At 37.7% G+C, this 19,616-nt stretch overlaps 1 pseudogene; it reads left to right on the top strand.

The window, feature by feature from the left end:
* LOC141292873 (multidrug and toxin extrusion protein 1-like) overlaps nt 1-19,616 on the top strand; it is a 341,992-nt pseudogene that overhangs the window by 239,263 nt on the left and 83,113 nt on the right.

Genomic DNA, 19,616 nt, shown 5'->3' on the forward strand with positions numbered 1-19,616 from the left:
CAGAGACTTCTGTATCTGAGCGTCCGAAAACTTCCCTGAAATGAGAGATGAAGGTTTGGAGCGATTGCGTTGCCGGCCCGGCCTGCTGAAATAAGGTATCCGCCCACTTGAGAGCTGGTCCGGTAAGCAGAGATGTAATGAAGGAAATCCTTGAAGCATCTGTGGGATAGAGAGCAGGTTGCATTGTGAATACAAGTGAACATTGTAACAGAAATCCGCTGCTCTCCTCCGCCCCGCCAGAGTAGGGCGCTGGTCGGGCCATGGGACTGGAATGAACGGGGTCCGAAGAAGTGCTGGGTGCCGGTGGTGCTGTGGGACGAACTGGAGTTGGCATGGTGGTATGACTGGCCAACAAAACTTTCCGGAGTGAGTCCACCAGCTCTTGAAATGGATCCATCGTGCTCATGCTGTTCGCTGTCTTGGTCCGGGCTAACTGTTACGGAAGCAGACCAGAAGACTGAGGTAAGTGATAATGATAATAAGTTTATTTACAGCAGAGCAGGATGATGATGATAGCGTGAAAAGACCGGGTAAGTGAACAGTTCTGGATGAGTTTCTTGATGTGTAGATGGATTCGTGAAGACAGTATATCTTTTCCTTTCCAGGAACGACGGGAGGAGGACCGGTGAAGGTGGAAACACTCACACACACACTGCTGGAGATCCGTGAACAGACTTACGGCTGACACACCGCTGACTGGAGACTGAGACGAGACTTCGACTAGGATGGACGAGAACACAGGTAATTATCAGAAGGTACGTTAGAAGGCAAGTATAGCAGGGAATTGAGACCACAAGAGTGAAGCTCAATGAGTCCGCTTCATGCAAACGAGCCCGGACAATGATGACTGTGTGTGTGGTGCTCTTATGGTGAGTTGCTGATTGAGTGCAGGTGCGTGGTGATCAGAACTCAGGTGATTGTGATCGGGGTGTGATTGTGGGTGCAGAACCTGACCAATCCGTAACAGTTAGACTGTCTGCCTTGAGATGTTGCCACCAGCAGAGCCCAGATTCATCAGGATGGCCTTGGTGGTGATCCTTGGATTCTTTTTTTACCTCTCTCACTATCCTCCTGGCCAGCACAGGTGTCACTTTTGGCTTCCGACCACATCCTCTGAGATTTTTCACAGTGCGGAACTTCTTGTATTTTTAAAAATTCTTTGTACTGTAGCCACTGGAACTTCAAAACATTTAGATATGGTCTTATAGCCCTTTCCTGACTTGTGAACAGCCACAATGCGCGGCCGTAGGTCCTCAGTGAGCTCCTTTGTCCTTGCCATGACTGTCCACAAACCAACAGCAGAGAGCTTCTGTTTTTCACCTGTTGAGTTGATTAAAACAGCTGTTCCCAAATGAATCAGGGTAATTAGGATGCTTAAGAACAGTTTGGACTATTTGGAATGGTATAGAACTTTGGATTTTCCCATAGACTTTGACAGTTAAAAAGGGTATGAATAATTTTGGACATGCCACTTTTTGTTCAAAATGTAAATAAAAGCTGAGAAATATTTTTTTTCACAATGATGCCTCTTGCACATCGTCTTATTATCTTTTGGCAGAAGCCTGTGTCATTTCCATTCAAAAAAAACTTGCTGATTGAATAAAAGTCATTTTAATCAGAATTTGCCAGCGGTATGAATTATTTTGGGCTTGACTTATATATATATATATATATATATATATATATATATTTTTTTTTTTTTTTTTTTTTTTTTTTTTTTGCTATTTTATAAAAATATAATAAAAATAAAAAATGATAAATTATACATTTTCAGAGGTGAATCAAAAACAATTAAATTTTTAACAATATTTAATTTGTAATTAAATTTTTGTGTAATTTATGAGATTTGTTGTATTTTGAATCCATCATAACATCTTTTTGACAAAACATCCTAAGTTTCAGTAGTAGTGACTGCACATTTTCGGTTGTGACAATAATGATTTGATAGCGACCACATCACATTACAGACTTTTAATTTGCATACTAAAACCCCCAAATAAACGATTATGTGTTCCTTTTTGTCACTACCAAAAAATTATGTCATGTTTCGGTCATGACTGTTTTGATAGTAACAATTTTATGGTATAACACCTAAAAAAACAAAGATGTCACTACTAAAACTTTGTTTTATATTTTTGAACACATTTACCTAAAAATGATGAGGCCTATCTACTCACCATATAGCTATGAGAGAGAGTGACACATAAATATTTCCTGATCATAAATTTAGGCTTAAAATCAGTCTCAGCCAATGGACTAAATCATACGCTGTAGTAGTGACATGAAAATGCAGGAACTTATTTTTTTACATGAATTTGCATATTTTACAAAGAAAATGTAAAATAAATATTTTTTCACGTTTTAAAAGAATCAAAAATATTCTTTTATATTATATTAATAATATTATAAATTGAAATTTGGAGGTTAGAGTTTGGGAAGACCACCTCCAAATTGAAAGTACCCAATAAATGATGATTTTATATATATTAAGCTGACTGATATTTTAAATATTATTGTGGGTTTCAATAGATAATAAAAGGATCTTAGTAAACATTTAAGATTTAAATACTCATGTGCTTTTAAATGTGTTTTTAGTTAGCAGTTTGGGCCAATAGATTTTCTAAAAGATCACTATAAAATCAACTAGAAATCAAAGGAAATAACTTTTTTAACAATTTTATTCAAATTTGATAAATGTTATTAAAATGATTAATGACTGATGAAATGTGACTGATATTTACTCTGGTATCTACACTGGGTCACAGTGAGGTCTCTCAGGTCAGGGGTGAGATGAAGGTGCTGTAGTGGGAACGCCGATACTGTGTTTGGACCCAGAGGATGAGGTGCCAGTACAGAGGGACAGCGGAGGAGCAGAAAGGGTGAGAGGAGTGTGTCTACAGAGGTGCCATCCACACACACCTCCGCAAATGAGCTCAGAGGTGTGGAGATACACACAATGCGGGATAGTCTGAGCTTAAACGTTTATTCCCAAATCAACACCTAAGAACTTTGACTCGTATGACCTGAAGCTAGAGATAAACACTGAAATAAGTTGTATTGTGCTATTTTATAGGAGGAAACTAAATATAACAAATACGAAATATAAATGTTTGTTAGTAAATCTGACAGTTCTGTTTGTTTGGCAGCTGCATTTCCAATGAAAAATTTGGTAAATATGTATTAAAAAATGAATAGGAATTATGACTTTGGGAAATGACAAGTGTAAAGTGTAGCAGAATTCAAAAGTTAGTCTTTTTCTAAGATATGTGACCCTGGACCACAAAACTAGTCATAAGTAGCATGGTTATATATGTAGCAATAGCCAAAAATACATGAATGGGTCAAAATGATCAATTTTTCTTTTATGCCAAAAATCATTAGGATATTAAGACCATGTTCTATTTACATATTTTGTACATTTTCCACCGTAAATATATCAAAACTTCAATTTTGATTCGTAGTATGCATTGCACAGAACTTCATTTGGACAACTTTCAAGGCGATTTTCTCAATATTTTTATTTGTTTTTATTTTTGCACCCTCAGATTCCAGATTTTATAATAGTTGTATCTTAACCAAATCCTACCCTAACACACCAATACAGTTATGGTTTTGTGGTCCAGGGTCACATATCGAATATCAAACCATATCATACAGAGTATAAGTCAGTTTCCAAAGATGTCCCATCACATCACCTTGTTGTTCACACCATGTCACAGTTGAGCTCATTTGTGGAGGTGTGTGTGGATGACACCAGTCCTCGCAACTTAATGGCCACACTTCTCTCACCCTCACTTTTTTTCTTCTTCCACTAACTGACATGTACCAGGTTCCCAAAACAGCACCTGCACACTTCATCTCTGAACTAGACACACACTGACCCTATCATGACCTAATTTATAATATTTTGTGTATTTATTTCCAAGCACCACAAAACTATCAGTAATACTCATAATGAACTAACCACTAGCTGAGAAATTCATTAACACAAAATAAGAGGGATCATTAAAAAAAATCATGTTATTTTTTGTTTAATACTGACCTGAATAAGATATTCACATAAAAGATGTTTATATATAGTCCACAAGAGCAAATCATTTTTGAATTTGCAAAAATGACCCCGATCAAAAATTTACATACGCTTGATTTTTAACAAATTGTTACCTGAATAATCCACAGCTGTTAACCCCCTGGGGTCCAAACACGCGTATACGATAGTTGTTCATGAGACCCTTGTTTGTCCAGAAAAATCCTTCAGGTCCCACAAATTCTTTGTTTTTTCAGCATGTAGTGTGTATTTGAACCCTTTCCAACAATGACTATGATTTTGAGATCCATCTTTTCACACTGAGGACAACTGAGGGACCCATATTCAACTATTACAGAAGGTTCAAATGCTCACTGATGCCTCAGAAAGAAACACAATGCATTAAGAGCCGGGGGTGAAAACTTTTGAACAGAATCAATGAAGATGTGTACGTTTTTCTTATTTTGCCTAAATATCATATATTTTCATTTAGCACTGCCCTTCAGAAGCTACAGAAGATACTTGCATGTTTCCAAGAAGACAAAATAAGTTAAATTTACACTGATCTTTAAATTCCAAAAGTTTTCACCCCCCGGGCTCTTAATACATTGTGTTTCCTTCTGAAGCATCAGTGAGCAGTTGAACCTTCTGTAATAGTTGTATATAAGTCCCGCAGTTGTCCTCAGTGTGAAAAGATGGATCTCAAAATCATAGAGACATTGTTGGAAAGGGTTCAAATACACAAAAATGCTGAAAAACCGAAGAATTTGTGGGATCTGAAGGATTTTTTGAAGAATAACAGGCAGTTTAACTGTTCAGGACAAACAAGGGACTCATGAACAACTACCAGCTCAGTACTAAATAAAAAATAACATGCATTTTGTATGATCCCTCTTATTTTGGTAAAATAATCAACATTTTACAGATTCTGCAACATTTTACAGATTCGGTAACTTGTAAACTTTTGACCTCAACTTTAGATAGATTCCATTTGAGAACCACAGATTGCCACTGCAGTATCAATTAAACACTAATTAATCAGCATTTATTTGTCCTTATCTAGTCATTGACACCCTATTACTCAAGAACAGCCTGATCCTGAAAATCCTTGATTGTGTTTTTTATCTAAACTCTAGCCAACAAAAACTTTCATGGCTATGTGTAACAGAAAAATATTTGAAACAAAGGGTGCTGCAATGTGTACATGTGAGGTCAGCGTCCAGGTCAAGAGTATGTAGGTGCTGATGTGGGAATGGCCGCCCTGGCTCCGTGTCTTGACCTGGGCATGTGTGTCTGAGCAGAAAGTGAGCAGAATGGTGGTGATCTGCAGTGTGAGGGCTGGTGTCACCTCAACACCTCCTTAGATAAGATGAGAGGTGTGAGAAGCGCATGAGTGGGCAGGGTCACTAGACGGTCATTGCTTAAAGCAATGTTGGTCTGTTAACCATTTACACAGTAATAGAAATAATAAATATTAATGTGATCATGATGTCGCACTTAAGCTACAAAAATCTATAAGTTTACCTCGCTCTGCACCATATGTCTTACTCTCTTATTGGGGATTTCTACAATTAGCTGAGGCAGAAGCATCAATTGATTCAATGTATAAGCATTTCTACATTGCGTTCCAGAGCTTGGACTATAGTAAGCAATTGATTTATAATTTTACACTCCTAAAAATACAGGAGGGTTTTTGCTGCAGTGTCATAGAAGAACCCTTTCAGCTCCCTTTCAAACAACCTTTCAGTGAATGGTTCTTAAAAAATAACTTTTTCTTTCTAGTGTGAAAAACATTTAAAAAAATCTAAAGACCTTTTTCCGAATATAAAGACCATTTGTCCGAATGAAAAACATGGATATTTAAGGTTCTCCAGGGAACCACATGCAGATATCAATAAAGAATCTACATTTTTAAGAAAGTATGTTCACAAATAACTGCTTAAAAACTTAACAATAATTACAATTTGACAAAAAAAAAAAATCTAAACTAAATTATTCACAGAAAAAGATTTACATTCCTGGCAAATGCACAAAGGTTGATGGATGATATATAGCTCTGGAACTAATCAAATCTATCTATACTATACTATACTATACTATACAGTACAGCAAAAACAGTAAAATTTTGAAATTATATTTACTATATTTAATTTTTTATATGCGTTATTTAACGCAATTTATTCCTGTGATTTCAAAGCTGAATTTTTCCAATCATTACTCCAGCCACACGATCCCTCAGAAATCATTCTAATATTCTGATTTGCTGCTCAAAAAAATGTATTATTATTATTATTATTATTATGTTGAAAACAGCTTAGTAGAATTGATTCAAGTTTCTTTGATAAATAAAAGTTCAGAAAAACAGAATTTGTCTGAAACAGAAATCTTTTGTAACATTATAAATCATCACTTTTGATCAATTTAAAGCATCCTTGCTAAATAAAAGTATTAATTTCTGTATTTCTGTAAATCTTTCCCCCAAAAAAATCTCCAAGCTTTTGAATGGTATAGTGTATAATGTTACAAAAGCTTTTTTTATTTCAGATGAATACTGATCTTTGCATCTTTCTATTCATTAAAGAATCCTGACAAAGTGTACTTCACTGTTTTAAATATTGATAAGAATAATAATAAATATAGCTGCTAGCAGCCATTACGGGGCCAAGCCCATTAAGACTATTTTGGGCTTATTTGAACTTTGGATTTTATTTCGATGCTTTTAGCCCCTTAGCTGTCACTGTCATTTTTGAACACTGAAGTGAAAAGGCAGCTTTTAAACCAAGGTTATTTTGGTTTTGCTTTTCATTAAATTGCTTTTATTTTAATAGTTTTCATTAATAGGTTTCATTAACAATTTTTCATTTTAGCTTCACTTTTATTTTGTAAATACATTTATATTTTATATAGTTTAGCTTTAGTTTTTTTTAGTTTTTTAGAGATCAAGAGTGGACAGGTGATGGTTAAGGGGTTAAACTCACCAAACTTAGTAAGCTTTCCACCCAACCGCTCTACTGCACTTCCACTCTTTGCCGCTCTTCCCCTCTCTACCGCCCTTTTGCCTAATAATGATTGGTTTATTTGGATTTAATTAGAAACTTTTAAACAACTTTAAAACATTCACATGGTCAAACACTTGTTACACACTGAATTTGTTGAGATTTTTCAAGTCTTTAGCCATTTGCTTTACACAGCTTGCAAATCATACACAGCGGTAAATTTAACTTTACAGAGACTTGAGTTGTTAAAGGTTGAACTTTAGCAAATGGCTTCAAGTGAGACAGCATTTTACTAAATTCTAAGAAGTTGCACCACATGGGATTCGAAACCTCTATCTCCAGGTCAAGTTTTTGTCACCCAACATGTTGCGCCACTGAGAAGATGGGTAATGTCAGACTTTGGACGATGTTTTCAGAAGTGATGACTGTTTTTGCAAGAATTGTTATATTTCTGAAACAGTAGGTGGCGCTGTCTTCAAACTTCCGAGGTACCTCCAGGACATTGTGTTTATGATGCTTAGTGATTTCTGTGCAGATATGTCAAATGGTTTAAAAGATATTGCAATTTATGTCAAACACCAGGTTCATTCGATCCTGGCATAATTGATATCCTCAGATTCGGCATGACCCAAGAAATCCAGAGACATCAATATATTGATTTTCTGATAAACCATTCAAAAGTTATAAGCTATTATATGCTTTTTTGCTATCTCATGACCCATAGGTGGCGCTATTCCAAACTTTGGCATGGACCCTCAGACCATGGTGCTAATGAAGCGTGACAAGTTTTACTTTAATTGATCATGGACCCTCAGACCATGGTGCTAATGAAGCGTGCCAAGTTTTACTTTAATTGATCATGGACCCACAGACCATGGTGCTAATGAAGCGTGACAAGTTTTACTTTAATTGATCATGGACCCACAGACCATGGTGCTAATGAAGCGTGACAAGTTTTACTTTAATTGATCATGGACCCTCAGACCATGGTGCTAATGAAGCGTGCCAAGTTTTACTTTAATTTATCATGGACCCTCAGACCATGGTGCTAATGAAGCGTGCCAAGTTTTACTTTAACTGATCATGGACCCACAGACCATGGTGCTAATGAAGCGTGCTAAGTTTTACTTTAATTGATCATGGACCCACAGACCATGGTGCTAATGAAGCGTGCCAAGTTTTACTTTAACTGATCATGGACCCACAGACCATGGTGCTAATGAAGCGTGCCAAGTTTTACTTTAATTGATCATGGACCCTCAGACCATGGTGCTAATGAAGCGTGCCAAGTTTTACTTTAATTTATCATGGACCCTCAGACCATGGTGCTAATGAAGCGTGCCAAGTTTTACTTTAATTTATCATGGACCCTCAGACCATGGTGCTAATGAAGCGTGCCAAGTTTTACTTTAATTGATCATGGACCCACAGACCATGGTGCTAATGAAGCGTGCCAAGTTTTACTTTAATTGATCATGGACCCTCAGACCATGGTGCTAATGAAGCGTGCCAAGTTTTACTGTAATTGATCATGGACCCACAGACCATGGTGCTAATGAAGCGTGCCAAGTTTTACTTTAATTGATCATGGACCCTCAGACCATGGTGCTAATGAAGCGTGCCAAGTTTTACTTTAATTGATCATGGACCCTCAGACCATGGTGCTAATGAAGCGTGCCAAGTTTTACTTTAATTGATCATGGACCCACAGACCATGGTGCTAATGAAGCGTGACAAGTTTTACTTTAATTGATCATGGACCCTCAGACCATGGTGCTAATGAAGCGTGCCAAGTTTTACTTTAATTTATCATGGACCCTCAGACCATGGTGCTAATGAAGCGTGCCAAGTTTTACTTTAACTGATCATGGACCCACAGACCATGGTGCTAATGAAGCGTGCTAAGTTTTACTTTAATTGATCATGGACCCACAGACCATGGTGCTAATGAAGCGTGCCAAGTTTTACTTTAACTGATCATGGACCCACAGACCATGGTGCTAATGAAGCGTGCTAAGTTTTACTTTAATTGATCATGGACCCACAGACCATGGTGCTAATGAAGCGTGCCAAGTTTTACTTTAATTGATCATGGACCCTCAGACCATGGTGCTAATGAAGCGTGCCAAGTTTTACTTTAATTTATCATGGACCCTCAGACCATGGTGCTAATGAAGCGTGCCAAGTTTTACTTTAATTTATCATGGACCCTCAGACCATGGTGCTAATGAAGCGTGCCAAGTTTTACTTTAATTGATCATGGACCCACAGACCATGGTGCTAATGAAGCGTGCCAAGTTTTACTTTAATTGATCATGGACCCTCAGACCATGGTGCTAATGAAGCGTGCCAAGTTTTACTGTAATTGATCATGGACCCACAGACCATGGTGCTAATGAAGCGTGCCAAGTTTTACTTTAATTGATCATGGACCCTCAGACCATGGTGCTAATGAAGCGTGCCAAGTTTTACTTTAATTGATCATGGACCCTCAGACCATGGTGCTAATGAAGCGTGCCAAGTTTTACTTTAACTGATCATGGACCCTCAGACCATGGTGCTAATGAAGCGTGCCAAGTTTTATTTTAATTGATCATGGACCCTCAGACCATGGTGCTAATGAAGCGTGCCAAGTTTTACTTTAATTGATCATGGACCCTCAGACCATGGTGCTAATGAAGCGTGCCAAGTTTTACTTTAATTTATCATGGACCCTCAGACCATGGTGCTAATGAAGCGAGCCAAGTTTTACTTTAATTTATCATGGACCCTCAGACCATGGTGCTAATGAAGCGTGCCAAGTTTTACTTTAATTGATCATGGACCCACAGACCATGGTGCTAATGAAGCGTGCCAAGTTTTACTTTAATTGATCATGGACCCTCAGACCATGGTGCTAATGAAGCGTGCCAAGTTTTACTTTAATTGATCATGGACCCTCAGACCATGGTGCTAATGAAGCGTGCCAAGTTTTATTTTAATTGATCATGGACCCTCAGACCATGGTGCTAATGAAGCGTGCCAAGTTTTATTTTTATTGATCAAAGTTTTGCTGAGATATAGCCTCTGAACCGATTTTTGGTCAACCTCGTTAACTTTGAGACATCATAACTTTTGAACAAAGATGACTAAATTTTTTTGGGTTAGTTTCTTCTGTTCAGCTCAGTCTAGAAATCATCTGAGCCAAATTTGAGAAGAATTGGATCAACTTTGAAGGAGGAGTAGCATATAGACTGATTACAGTTCTTTTCAAAATGGACGCTACTGTAATGGGTGGAGTCTTAATGTAAGGTATGGAATGTGATCAGCGTGATGAGAGGAATCACGTGTACTAAGTTTCATTTTTCTAGATTTTGAGGTTCAGGAGTTATTAGCATTATAATGTTGACTTTTTGGACTAGTGGTGGCGCTATAGAGTTGGTCCTAGGGACTCCAAATTTGGTCAGATTACTATTTATTGTCATGACTATAATTGTGCCAATTTTCATCATTTTCCTATATTGCGTTCATAGGGCTGCCATAGACTCCCATTGGCCGAGAAAAAGACATTTGTTTAATCCAGGAGCAATACAGATTAGTACAATGCTGATCTGGATAATAAACAAATCAAAACAGCAAAACACCATGCACAATTTTATTAAGTTGTACCATACGGGACTCGAACCCACAACACAACGGACTTTGTGCTTTGGCTCAAGTGGCTTAGCAGACTGCGCCACTCAGGTCACCCACAGTCCACTGGCTCCAGAAGAGAGGTTTAGGGGTGAGAGAATGAGCTCACAAAAGAACGACTAAGCGTTGTAGACAGATTAGCATACTAAGATAACTTAATAATAAAGTAGCTTATGGTTGATCTGATAGCTAAAGAGCTACATTAAAAGAATGGCAAATAATTACCATGCTAACCAATTTGTATGCTAAGCTAACTAGCATAAATCAACAAACACAGGCACGGTCAACTTTGGAGAGGTATTTCTCAGGAACGGTAATGCATATCAAAAATCTGTTTAGTTATTTCTGTGCGTCTTGGTCCAAAGATCATATGACCAGATTTTGGACAAAATTGGGACAAATTTGCAGAAGGAGTAGGGGAAAAACTGTTTTTCATTTACTTCAATATGGCTGACAGTCACATTTCTGGAAAATGACAAATGAGACATCAAAAGAATCAGCACAACCCAGGGAATAAAACTATATAAAATTTTCAAAATTTGGATAATGTTTTTAGAAGTTATAAGCTTTTTTGAAAGAATTGTTATATCTCTGAAACAGTAGGTGGCGCTGTCTTTAAACTTCCGAGGTACGTCCAGGACATTGTGTTGATGATGCCTAGTGATTTTTGTGCAGATATGTCAAATGGTTTAAAAGATATAGCAATTTATGTCAAATTTCAAAATGGCGGACACATGGTTCAGTCGATCCTAGCATAATTTATATCCTCAGATTCGGCATGGCCCAAGGAATCCATAGACACCAATATATTGAATTTCTGACTAACCGTTCAAAAGTTATAAGCTATTATATGGTTTTTTGCTATCTCATGACCCATAGGTGGCGCTGTTCCCAACTTTGGCATGGACCCTCAGACCATGGTGCTAATTAAGCATACCAAGTTTCAGTTCAATTGATTAAAGTTTGGCAGAGATATAGCCTTTGAACCAATTTTGGGTCAACCTCGTTAACTTTGCAACATCATAACTTTTGAACAAAGATGACTAAAATTTTTTGGCTTAGTTTCATCTGTTCAGCTCAGTCTAGAGATCATCTGAGCCAAATTTGAGAAGAATTGGATCAATTTTAAAGGAGGAGTAGCCAATAGACTGATTACTGTACTTTTCAAAATGGCCGCTACTGTAATGGGTGGAGTTTTAATGTAAGGTATTCAATGTGATCAGCGTGATGAGAGGAATCATGTCTACTAAGTTTCATTTTTCTAGATTTAGGGGTTCAGGAGTTATTAGCATTTTTATGTTGAATTTTTGGACTAGTGGTGGCGCTATAGAGTTGGTCCTAGGGACTTCAAATTTGGTCAGATTACTACTTATGGTCATGACTATATTTGTGCTAATTTTCAATATTTTCCTATATTGCGTTCATAGGGCTGCCATAGACTCCCATTGGCTAAGAAGAAGAATAATAATAAATATAGCTGCTAGCAGCCATTACGGGGCCAAGCCCATTAAGACTATTTTGGGCTTATTTGAACTTTGGATTTTATTTCGATGCTTTTAGCCCCTTAGCTGTCACTGTCATTTTTGAACACTGAAGTGAAAAGGCAGCTTTTAAACCAAGGTTATTTTGGTTTTGCTTTTCATTAAATTGCTTTTATTTTAATAGTTTTCATTAATAGGTTTCATTAACAATTTTTCATTTTAGCTTCACTTTTATTTTGTAAATACATTTATATTTTATATAGTTTAGCTTTAGTTTTTTTTAGTTTTTTAGAGATCAAGAGTGGACAGGTGATGGTTAAGGGGTTAAACTCACCAAACTTAGTAAGCTTTCCACCCAACCGCTCTACTGCACTTCCACTCTTTGCCGCTCTTCCCCTCTCTACCGCCCTTTTGCCTAATAATGATTGGTTTATTTGGATTTAATTAGAAACTTTTAAACAACTTTAAAACATTCACATGGTCAAACACTTGTTACACACTGAATTTGTTGAGATTTTTCAAGTCTTTAGCCATTTGCTTTACACAGCTTGCAAATCATACACAGCGGTAAATTTAACTTTACAGAGACTTGAGTTGTTAAAGGTTGAACTTTAGCAAATGGCTTCAAGTGAGACAGCATTTTACTAAATTCTAAGAAGTTGCACCACATGGGATTCGAAACCTCTATCTCCAGGTCAAGTTTTTGTCACCCAACATGTTGCGCCACTGAGAAGATGGGTAATGTCAGACTTTGGACGATGTTTTCAGAAGTGATGACTGTTTTTGCAAGAATTGTTATATTTCTGAAACAGTAGGTGGCGCTGTCTTCAAACTTCCGAGGTACCTCCAGGACATTGTGTTTATGATGCTTAGTGATTTCTGTGCAGATATGTCAAATGGTTTAAAAGATATTGCAATTTATGTCAAACACCAGGTTCATTCGATCCTGGCATAATTGATATCCTCAGATTCGGCATGACCCAAGAAATCCAGAGACATCAATATATTGATTTTCTGATAAACCATTCAAAAGTTATAAGCTATTATATGCTTTTTTGCTATCTCATGACCCATAGGTGGCGCTATTCCAAACTTTGGCATGGACCCTCAGACCATGGTGCTAATGAAGCGTGACAAGTTTTACTTTAATTGATCATGGACCCTCAGACCATGGTGCTAATGAAGCGTGCCAAGTTTTACTTTAATTGATCATGGACCCACAGACCATGGTGCTAATGAAGCGTGACAAGTTTTACTTTAATTGATCATGGACCCACAGACCATGGTGCTAATGAAGCGTGACAAGTTTTACTTTAATTGATCATGGACCCTCAGACCATGGTGCTAATGAAGCGTGCCAAGTTTTACTTTAATTTATCATGGACCCTCAGACCATGGTGCTAATGAAGCGTGCCAAGTTTTACTTTAACTGATCATGGACCCACAGACCATGGTGCTAATGAAGCGTGCTAAGTTTTACTTTAATTGATCATGGACCCACAGACCATGGTGCTAATGAAGCGTGCCAAGTTTTACTTTAACTGATCATGGACCCACAGACCATGGTGCTAATGAAGCGTGCCAAGTTTTACTTTAATTGATCATGGACCCTCAGACCATGGTGCTAATGAAGCGTGCCAAGTTTTACTTTAATTTATCATGGACCCTCAGACCATGGTGCTAATGAAGCGTGCCAAGTTTTACTTTAATTTATCATGGACCCTCAGACCATGGTGCTAATGAAGCGTGCCAAGTTTTACTTTAATTGATCATGGACCCACAGACCATGGTGCTAATGAAGCGTGCCAAGTTTTACTTTAATTGATCATGGACCCTCAGACCATGGTGCTAATGAAGCGTGCCAAGTTTTACTGTAATTGATCATGGACCCACAGACCATGGTGCTAATGAAGCGTGCCAAGTTTTACTTTAATTGATCATGGACCCTCAGACCATGGTGCTAATGAAGCGTGCCAAGTTTTACTTTAATTGATCATGGACCCTCAGACCATGGTGCTAATGAAGCGTGCCAAGTTTTACTTTAATTGATCATGGACCCACAGACCATGGTGCTAATGAAGCGTGACAAGTTTTACTTTAATTGATCATGGACCCTCAGACCATGGTGCTAATGAAGCGTGCCAAGTTTTACTTTAATTTATCATGGACCCTCAGACCATGGTGCTAATGAAGCGTGCCAAGTTTTACTTTAACTGATCATGGACCCACAGACCATGGTGCTAATGAAGCGTGCTAAGTTTTACTTTAATTGATCATGGACCCACAGACCATGGTGCTAATGAAGCGTGCCAAGTTTTACTTTAACTGATCATGGACCCACAGACCATGGTGCTAATGAAGCGTGCTAAGTTTTACTTTAATTGATCATGGACCCACAGACCATGGTGCTAATGAAGCGTGCCAAGTTTTACTTTAATTGATCATGGACCCTCAGACCATGGTGCTAATGAAGCGTGCCAAGTTTTACTTTAATTTATCATGGACCCTCAGACCATGGTGCTAATGAAGCGTGCCAAGTTTTACTTTAATTTATCATGGACCCTCAGACCATGGTGCTAATGAAGCGTGCCAAGTTTTACTTTAATTGATCATGGACCCACAGACCATGGTGCTAATGAAGCGTGCCAAGTTTTACTTTAATTGATCATGGACCCTCAGACCATGGTGCTAATGAAGCGTGCCAAGTTTTACTGTAATTGATCATGGACCCACAGACCATGGTGCTAATGAAGCGTGCCAAGTTTTACTTTAATTGATCATGGACCCTCAGACCATGGTGCTAATGAAGCGTGCCAAGTTTTACTTTAATTGATCATGGACCCTCAGACCATGGTGCTAATGAAGCGTGCCAAGTTTTACTTTAACTGATCATGGACCCTCAGACCATGGTGCTAATGAAGCGTGCCAAGTTTTATTTTAATTGATCATGGACCCTCAGACCATGGTGCTAATGAAGCGTGCCAAGTTTTACTTTAATTGATCATGGACCCTCAGACCATGGTGCTAATGAAGCGTGCCAAGTTTTACTTTAATTTATCATGGACCCTCAGACCATGGTGCTAATGAAGCGAGCCAAGTTTTACTTTAATTTATCATGGACCCTCAGACCATGGTGCTAATGAAGCGTGCCAAGTTTTACTTTAATTGATCATGGACCCACAGACCATGGTGCTAATGAAGCGTGCCAAGTTTTACTTTAATTGATCATGGACCCTCAGACCATGGTGCTAATGAAGCGTGCCAAGTTTTACTTTAATTGATCATGGACCCTCAGACCATGGTGCTAATGAAGCGTGCCAAGTTTTATTTTAATTGATCATGGACCCTCAGACCATGGTGCTAATGAAGCGTGCCAAGTTTTATTTTTATTGATCAAAGTTTTGCTGAGATATAGCCTCTGAACCGATTTTTGGTCAACCTCGTTAACTTTGAGACATCATAACTTTTGAACAAAGATGACTAAATTTTTTTGGGTTAGTTTCTTCTGTTCAGCTCAGTCTAGAAATCATCTGAGCCAAATTTGAGAAGAATTGGATCAACTTTGAAGGAGGAGTAGCATATAGACTGATTACAGTTCTTTTCAAAATGGACGCTACTGTAATGGGTGGAGTCTTAATGTAAGGTATGGAATGTGATCAGCGTGATGAGAGGAATCACGTGTACTAAGTTTCATTTTTCTAGATTTTGAGGTTCAGGAGTTATTAGCATTATAATGTTGACTTTTTGGACTAGTGGTGGCGCTATAGAGTTGGTCCTAGGGACTCCAAATTTGGTCAGATTACTATTTATTGTCATGACTATAATTGTGCCAATTTTCATCATTTTCCTATATTGCGTTCATAGGGCTGCCATAGACTCCCATTGGCCGAGAAAAAGACATTTGTTTAATCCAGGAGCAATACAGATTAGTACAATGCTGATCTGGATAATAAACAAATCAAAACAGCAAAACACCATGCACAATTTTATTAAGTTGTACCATACGGGACTCGAACCCACAACACAACGGACTTTGTGCTTTGGCTCAAGTGGCTTAGCAGACTGCGCCACTCAGGTCACCCACAGTCCACTGGCTCCAGAAGAGAGGTTTAGGGGTGAGAGAATGAGCTCACAAAAGAACGACTAAGCGTTGTAGACAGATTAGCATACTAAGATAACTTAATAATAAAGTAGCTTATGGTTGATCTGATAGCTAAAGAGCTACATTAAAAGAATGGCAAATAATTACCATGCTAACCAATTTGTATGCTAAGCTAACTAGCATAAATCAACAAACACAGGCACGGTCAACTTTGGAGAGGTATTTCTCAGGAACGGTAATGCATATCAAAAATCTGTTTAGTTATTTCTGTGCGTCTTGGTCCAAAGATCATATGACCAGATTTTGGACAAAATTGGGACAAATTTGCAGAAGGAGTAGGGGAAAAACTGTTTTTCATTTACTTCAATATGGCTGACAGTCACATTTCTGGAAAATGACAAATGAGACATCAAAAGAATCAGCACAACCCAGGGAATAAAACTATATAAAATTTTCAAAATTTGGATAATGTTTTTAGAAGTTATAAGCTTTTTTGAAAGAATTGTTATATCTCTGAAACAGTAGGTGGCGCTGTCTTTAAACTTCCGAGGTACGTCCAGGACATTGTGTTGATGATGCCTAGTGATTTTTGTGCAGATATGTCAAATGGTTTAAAAGATATAGCAATTTATGTCAAATTTCAAAATGGCGGACACATGGTTCAGTCGATCCTAGCATAATTTATATCCTCAGATTCGGCATGGCCCAAGGAATCCATAGACACCAATATATTGAATTTCTGACTAACCGTTCAAAAGTTATAAGCTATTATATGGTTTTTTGCTATCTCATGACCCATAGGTGGCGCTGTTCCCAACTTTGGCATGGACCCTCAGACCATGGTGCTAATTAAGCATACCAAGTTTCAGTTCAATTGATTAAAGTTTGGCAGAGATATAGCCTTTGAACCAATTTTGGGTCAACCTCGTTAACTTTGCAACATCATAACTTTTGAACAAAGATGACTAAAATTTTTTGGCTTAGTTTCATCTGTTCAGCTCAGTCTAGAGATCATCTGAGCCAAATTTGAGAAGAATTGGATCAATTTTAAAGGAGGAGTAGCCAATAGACTGATTACTGTACTTTTCAAAATGGCCGCTACTGTAATGGGTGGAGTTTTAATGTAAGGTATTCAATGTGATCAGCGTGATGAGAGGAATCATGTCTACTAAGTTTCATTTTTCTAGATTTAGGGGTTCAGGAGTTATTAGCATTTTTATGTTGAATTTTTGGACTAGTGGTGGCGCTATAGAGTTGGTCCTAGGGACTTCAAATTTGGTCAGATTACTACTTATGGTCATGACTATATTTGTGCTAATTTTCAATATTTTCCTATATTGCGTTCATAGGGCTGCCATAGACTCCCATTGGCTAAGAAGAAGAATAATAATAAATATAGCTGCAAGCAGCGATTACGGGGCCAAGCCTTTGTGGCCGCTTTGGCTTGTGTAAAGGTTGGATTTTACTTAGATGCTTTTAACCCCTTAGCTGTCACTGTCATTTTTGAACACTGACGTGAAAATACAGCTTTCAGACCAAGGGTATTATAGTTTTGCTTTTTTTTTAAATTGCTTTTATTTTAATAGAGTTTTCAAATTTAGTTTTCATTAACGATTTTGTTTGTTTTAGCTTCAGTTTTATTTTATAAGTACATTAATATTTAGTTTTTATATAGTTTAGCTTACGTTTTAGTTTTAGTATTTTAGAGATCAAGAGCGGACGGGTGACGGTTAAGGGGTTAAACTCAACAAACTTAGCATGCTTTCCACCCAACCGCTCTACTGCACTTCCACACTTTACTGCTCTTCCCCTCTCTACCGCCCTTTTGCCTATTAACGAATTTGCTTATTTGGATTTAATTTGAAAGTTTAAAAAATTCCAATGGTCAAACACTTGCAACACAACAAATCTGAATTTTTCAAGTCATTAGCCATTTGCAAATCATACATTGATTTTGAATTTTACAGAGACTTGAGTTGTTAGTGGTAGAACTTCAGCAAATGGCTACAAGTGACACAATTTTACAAAGTTGCATCACATGGGATTCGAACCCACAACTTCACGGGGTTCAAGCTTTGGAGCCAGTGGCTTAGCAGAGTGTGCCACTCAGTTGACACACAGTCAACTGGCTCCAGAAGAGAGGTTTAGGAGTGAGAATGAGCTCACAAAAGTACGACTTAGCATTGTTGACAGATTAGCAGAGGTATTTTTGGGGAACATAAGTGAATATCAAAAATCTGTTCAGTCATTCATGTGCGGCTTGGTCCAAAGATCATCTGATCAGATTTTGGACAAAATGGAACAAAATTTGTAGGAAGAGTAGCAAAAACACTGTTTTTCATTTACTTTAATATGGGTGACAGGCACATTCATGGATAGTGACAAATGAGACATCATCACAATCGGCATAAACCAGGGAATTTAAAGACATTAAAATAACATCATTTGGACAAAGCTTTCAAAAGTTATAAGTAAAAATGTGCATTTTCTGTATCTCACGACCCATAGGTGGCGCTGTTCCCAACTTTGGCATGGACTCTCAGACCATGGAGTTGACAAAGTGAACCAAGTTTTGTGTCGATTGATCAAAGTTTGGCCGAGATATAGCCTCTGAACCAATTTTGGGTCGACCTCGTTAACTTCACAACATCATAACTTTTTTTTTCACCAGTAGGTCAAAAAATTCTGATCGGTCATTTCTGTGCGTCTCGGTCCAAAGATTATCTGAGCCAATTTTCAGAATAATTTGACCAATTTTGCAAGAGGAGTAGCAAAAAAACTGAGTACTGTACTTTTCATAATGGCCACTACTGTAATGGGTGGAGTCTTAATGTAAACTATTGAATGTGATCAGCATGAACAGAGGAATCGGCTGTACTAAGTTTCATTTTTCTACAGCAAAGGGTTCAAAAGTTATAACCATTTGAAAAGTAAATCTTTGAACTGCTGGTGGCGCTATAGAGTTGGTCGTAGGGACCCCAAATTTGGTCAGATTACTATTCATGTTCATACCTATAATTGTGCAAATTTTCATCATTTTCCTATGTTCCGTTAATAGGGCTGCCATAGACCCCTATTGGCCGAGAAGAAAAAAATACAAAAACAATCGCTAATATAGCTGCTAGCAGCCATTACGGGGCCAAGCCCATTAAGACTATTTTGGGCTTATTTGAACTTTGGATTTTATTTCGATGCTTTTAGCCCCTTAGCTGTCACTTTTGAACACTGAAGTGAAAATGCAGCTTTCAAACCAAGGTTATTGTAGTTATGCTTTTTATTAAATTGCTTTTATTTTAATAGAGATTTCAAATTAAAAAAAAAAAAAAAAAAAAAAAATC

The sequence above is a fragment of the Garra rufa genome, chromosome 19, assembly GCF_049309525.1.
Source record: "Garra rufa chromosome 19, GarRuf1.0, whole genome shotgun sequence".
NCBI classification, from domain to species: Eukaryota; Metazoa; Chordata; class Actinopteri; order Cypriniformes; family Cyprinidae; genus Garra; species Garra rufa.